Source organism: Austrofundulus limnaeus, unplaced genomic scaffold (assembly GCF_001266775.1).
Source record: "Austrofundulus limnaeus strain Quisiro unplaced genomic scaffold, Austrofundulus_limnaeus-1.0 Scaffold64, whole genome shotgun sequence".
In the NCBI taxonomy this organism is placed as follows: Eukaryota; Metazoa; Chordata; class Actinopteri; order Cyprinodontiformes; family Rivulidae; genus Austrofundulus; species Austrofundulus limnaeus.
The window spans coordinates 900,392-905,743 of NW_013952466.1; the positions used below are offsets into that span (position 1 = coordinate 900,392).

At 41.6% G+C, this 5,352-nt stretch overlaps 1 long non-coding RNA gene across 1 annotated transcript; it reads right to left on the minus strand.

Moving 5' to 3' along the window:
* Nucleotides 1-256: 256 nt before the first annotated feature.
* LOC106518601 (uncharacterized) lies at nt 257-898 on the minus strand. The gene is made up of 2 exons (XR_001310338.1): nt 852-898; nt 257-714 (listed from the first exon to the last, which is right to left on the minus strand). It is a non-coding gene; the product is annotated as an uncharacterized LOC106518601 (long non-coding RNA).
* Between the last annotated feature and the right edge of the window lie 4,454 nt (nt 899-5,352).

Genomic DNA, 5,352 nt, shown 5'->3' on the forward strand with positions numbered 1-5,352 from the left:
GACAGACAGACAGACAGACAGACAGACAGACCCAACCGAAAACATTACCTCTCCGTTGGCGGAGGTAAAAAGGCAGATGGCATTTTTCTCTACAAGTTTCTTCCGTTCGTTAAACAATGTTTACAGCCGAACATAAAATTATTATTTTTTTTTTTGTGTGTGTGTGTGTGTGTGGGAGATGCAGATATATGTGATTCCAACAGATTGTCAGAACTGATTGGATGTGCAGTGTGACATGTCCCTGTGTCATTTTTACCTGTCTAATTGTCTGATGTCCTCTCCTTTCAGCTGATTGGCTGGGAGGATAATAAAAGGAAATGAGCTCCACCTGACAGCTGAGCGTGCGGCCTGAGGGGAGAAGTTTGCTTGTTGGTCCTGCGCTCCAGCCTCGCCGCCGCTCCACTTTTTCCTCCTTGCAGATACCTGGTTTTGGCCTGAGAGTTGCCAGCCCCTCTTTTTCCGGTTTTTTGGTTGTAGGGTGAGACCCTGAACCAGAGGGCAAGGGGAGGTTGCCCGGATCTGACGGTCAACTGCTGGCTGGTTCGGGTTTCCTCCCTGTTTTTSTTTTGTTTTTGAAGTGGGGCTTCCTCTGTTTTGTCCGTACAATAAATCTTGAGCTCTTTTTACAAACACCTTTGTCTCTGGACATTATATGTTGTGCGTCCTGGGTTTCCTAGACCCCGGGACCGTAACATGCAGATCAAGGAAATGTTGCTGTTTGACAGAAACATGGAAACAAGAAAAAAGGTCAGTAAATTAGAATTTTATAGCACTGCCAACCTTATTGAGCACTGGCAGAACAGGTAATTGGTTGTGTTGTTTCATCTTCGGACAGTATTTTTTCCACTTACAGCACAAAATTGTTTGCTTTAGGTGCAGGCTTGGTGCAGCTATGGCCTCTCATTCTTCTTCTTCTTTTTTTTGGTTTAAATAACACTTTCACAGTAGCTTCCTCAAAAAGCAATTCTGCAAACCCAGAACGAACTCACACACAGTGAGTGCAAACAAACAGCACGAAGCGCTGGGAGGCACAGGATGATTCCCGCTACCTCGACGCCGTCAACATTTCCACAGGAGATGGCGATAGCAGAAAACTTTGCGGCGCACTGCACAGAATTTCAAATAAGCAAGGAGAACTTTCCCACTCTCCTGATTTCTGGAGAAGCCTGTGTACTTTGGGTAGTCTGCCAGTGTTTGCATTGCATCAACTGTTCTGCATTTTGGTGCCATTTAGCTTTGAGTGTGTGCGCCCGTCTTCGAGCAGGTTCTGTGTGGAAGAAAGCAACAATATAAAGAGACGGAGTAGAAAAGTGGGTGCAATCTGCTAAGTTTTTTTTTTCCTCTCTACCTTTCATGATAAAAAAAAACTGAAGAGGCAGAATCTGCCAGTGGTGGTGAAATGAAATGAAATCTGCGAAACTGAAGAGCACCAGAAGTGTTAAAGCTTTCGAGCGTTATGGCATGCTATTCTCTTCCATTAATCTCCCAATATTCCATGTCTGTGAAGGCCTATTTATAGACCGGGCTATGATTAAGTGGTTAAGCACTGTGCCACAAAGGGAACCAAGCTCATTTTCTCTTTTTCAGTCTCTCTCTTTGTTACTTCTTTTCTACCTCCTTCTTCTTCCCTCTTCCCCTCCCTGTGAGGCTTCTCCTCTTCCATYCCATCACTCCTTCCCTTCATCATCCTGTTTTTGATAAGCATACATATTACATTATCCATCATTACTTTATGTAGTTTAGTAGTCGGTAATCTCAAGGGATGAGTTCTTAGCCACGTTTTTTTTTCTTCTTCTTAATAAGACAAAAGGATTTGCATAAACGTCGACTGCTATGATGCTACGCAGACATGAGTGACAGCCTTGACAAAGAAGGATGAAGCTCCATCTGCAAAGTTTTCAGCTGAATCCCGACTGAAAGGTGTCCATTAGCTGGATGCAGAGGAGGAGGAGGAGATCCGCAGAGGGAAAACCTGCTTGCAAGGTGTCCTTGAGTGGAAGTAGAGCACTGCTCAGGATAAATGGTTAAGCTCATTTTAATGTGCACAGACATGATTAATGGAGGAGAGGAGAAGAGAAGAGGGAAAAAAAGTGACCTCACCCAGCTCGAAGGCGGCCTCGTTTCATCCCTTCCACAACAGCAAGGGCATGAGCGAGATCGACCGCTGCTTTGTGCTTCCACGCCGAGGCTCTACCTGCCGGACCACGTCCTGATTTCTGTTGTGCTTTTCTGGATTTTGCGAAAGCTTAGACGGCAACATTTTTCCTGCAGGGTGGATTTGGCACAAGGCTTACTGTAAATGCAGAGGACTTCCATAACAAGTGTTTGTCTATTAAATCAACTTCAAGGATTTGTGCATGGGAGGAGAAAAAACACTCACTGGGGGTTTGAATAAGTAGAAATATTTTCTTCTTTTGGTCTGAAAAGAAAAAGGACAGTGGAGTGTGTCAAGCATCGAACTGAATAGTTTCAAACTTAAAAGCTGCAGCCATATGACACAGTTAAAGACCTAACATTTCTTGAAGGCATATCGCCTATCGCATGTCAAAACCATCTTAAATGTCATGCTTTTAAATCCTTTTTCATATTTAAATCCTACATAGGTCTAAATCAGGGGTGGGCAATCATGGTCCTCGAGGGCCGCAGTCCTGCATGTTTTACATGTTTCCCTGCTCCAACACACCTGATTCAGTCTCTGAACTATCTCTTCCAAGTTCTGCTGTATGGAGGACCGACACTGACATAATTAGAATTAAAAGTAGAAACAAATAAATGGACCACTAAATAAATAAATATGTTTAAAATGCACCAAATAAATTAAAAAAGAACTTTAGCTCAAGTTTTATAATTTAATTTACCTTCATATTTATTTTTCCAACTTAGTTCCAATAAATTGTACACTCACCGGCCACTTTRTTAGGTACACCTGTCCAACTGCTCGTTAACACTTAATTTCTAATCAGCCAATCACATGGCGGCAACTCAGTGCATTTAGGCATGTAGACATGGTCAAGACAATCTCCTGCAGTTCAAACCGAGCATCAGTATGGGGAAGAAAGGTGATTTGAGTGCCTTTGAACGTGGCATGGTTGTTGGTGCCAGAAGGGCTGGTCTGAGTATTTCAGAAACTGCTGATCTACTGGGATTTTCACGCACAACCATCTCTAGGGTTTACAGAGAATGGTCCGAAAAAGAAAAAACATCCAGTGAGCGGCAGTCCTGTGGGCGGAAATGCCTTGTTGATGCCAGAGGTCAGAGGAGAATGGGCAGACTGGTTCGAGCTGATAGAAAGGCAACAGTGACTCAAATAACCACCCGTTACAACCGAGGTAGGCAGAAGAGCATCTCTGAACGCACAGTACGTCGAACTTTGAGGCAGATGGGCTTCAGCAGCAGAAGACCACACTGGGTGCCACTCCTTTCAGCTAAGAACAGGAAACTGAGGCTACAATTTGCACAAGCTCATCGAAATTGGACAAGAGAAGATTGGAAAAACGTTGCCTGGTCTGATGAGTCTCGATTTCTGCTGCGACATTCAGATGGTAGGGTCAGAATTTGGCGTCAACAACATGAAAGCATGGATCCATCCTGCCTTGTATCAACGGTTCAGGCTGGTGGTGGTGGTGTCATGGTGTGGGGAATCTTTTCTTGGCACTCTTTGGGCCCTTTGGTACCAATTGAGCATCGTTGCAACGCCACAGCCTACCTGAGTATTGTTGCTGACCATGTCCATCCCTTTATGACCACAATGTACCCAACATCTGATGGCTACTTTCAGCAGGATAATGTGACATGTCATAAAGCTGGAATCATCTCAGACTGGTTTCTTGAACATGACAATGAGTTCACTGTACTCAAAWGGCCTCCACAGTCACCAGATCTCAATCCAATAGAGCATCTTTGGGATGTGGTGGAACGGGAGATTCGCATCATGGATGTGCAGCCGACAAATCTGCGGCAACTGTGTGATGCCATCATGTCAATATGGACCAAAATCTCTGAGGAATGCTTCCAGCACCTTGTTGAATCTATGCCACGAAGAATTGAGGCAGTTCTGAAGGCAAAAGGGGGTCCAACCCGTTACTAGCGTGGTGTACCTAATAAAGTGGCCGGTGAGTGTATATTTTAACACATAATTTAAATTTTACAGTTTTTTTAAATATATATTTTTATATAGTTTTTCCTTTTTTGCACATGCATTTGTGTCTCTTTAAATGCTTAAATTTAATGATTTTATATATATATATTTTTTAAATAAAGGCAGAGGTAATCCTCTTTGCCTTTGTGTTAAACTAAACTTTAAACTTTAAGCTAAATTTAGGCAGCACAAGCATGCAACACGTTGAAATAAAAAGACTTATTGGAAAATATGTGAACATAATTAAATATAAACATTTAAGACACACAAATGCATGTACAAGTAAAGGAAAAACAATTAATACATATGTAAAAAAAAAACAGTAAATTTTAAATTAGGTGTCAAAATGTATAGACCATTGAAACTAACCTGGAAAAATAAATATTAAAGTCATTAAAATATAAAACAGGAGATAAAGTTCTCTAATTGGTGTCTTTAAGTGTATTTATTTAATAGTTCATTTATATAATTCTGCTTTTATTTCTAATTAAGTCAGTTTTGGTCCTCCGTACTGCAGAAGCCTGATAATCATATATTCATTCAAATCAGGTGTGTTGGAGTAGAAAAACAAGTAAAACATGCAGGGCTGCGGCCCACCAGGACCAGGATTGCCCACTCCTGGTCTAAATAAAGTGGAACTGCAACACTTTGGTATGAATTCCTCTTGTAACTCCACAAGCCCCTCTTTCACCCCTTTTCTGATATCTGTCGACTCCTTTTGAGGCTGTTTCTTTAAATCCAAACAAGGCGCTTAAAACCCCGCCCCCCTCCAGCTTCCAGAGTGGTCCATTCCAGTTTGTTTTTGATGTCTTGTTTATTTGTGCACAGGTCCCCCTTACAAAGGAGATATCAAAGGGATTTTGATTTCATTTGATTTTTAAAACAGGAAAATGTTGAAATAAATCAGGACTGGCTCAGCATTTTTCATGCTTAACAGCGAGTTCCTGTTCTGCAGAATATAAAAATACAGACGTCCAACATCACATTTAAATCTGGTTAAATAAAGTAAAAGGAAAATGAATGAACAGAAAGAAAAAATTAGTGTAACTAACAAACAACAACAAACAATTGATATAGTTCAAACTGAAGTTTGAAAGAGGTCATGTTTTAATAATAACGTGACACATCGCTGAAAGAAATATCTGAGCAAAAAAGTCTAATCTAAGACCTGCAGTGTGAACGCAAGCCATATTTCCCCACTTCCTGGTTGACAC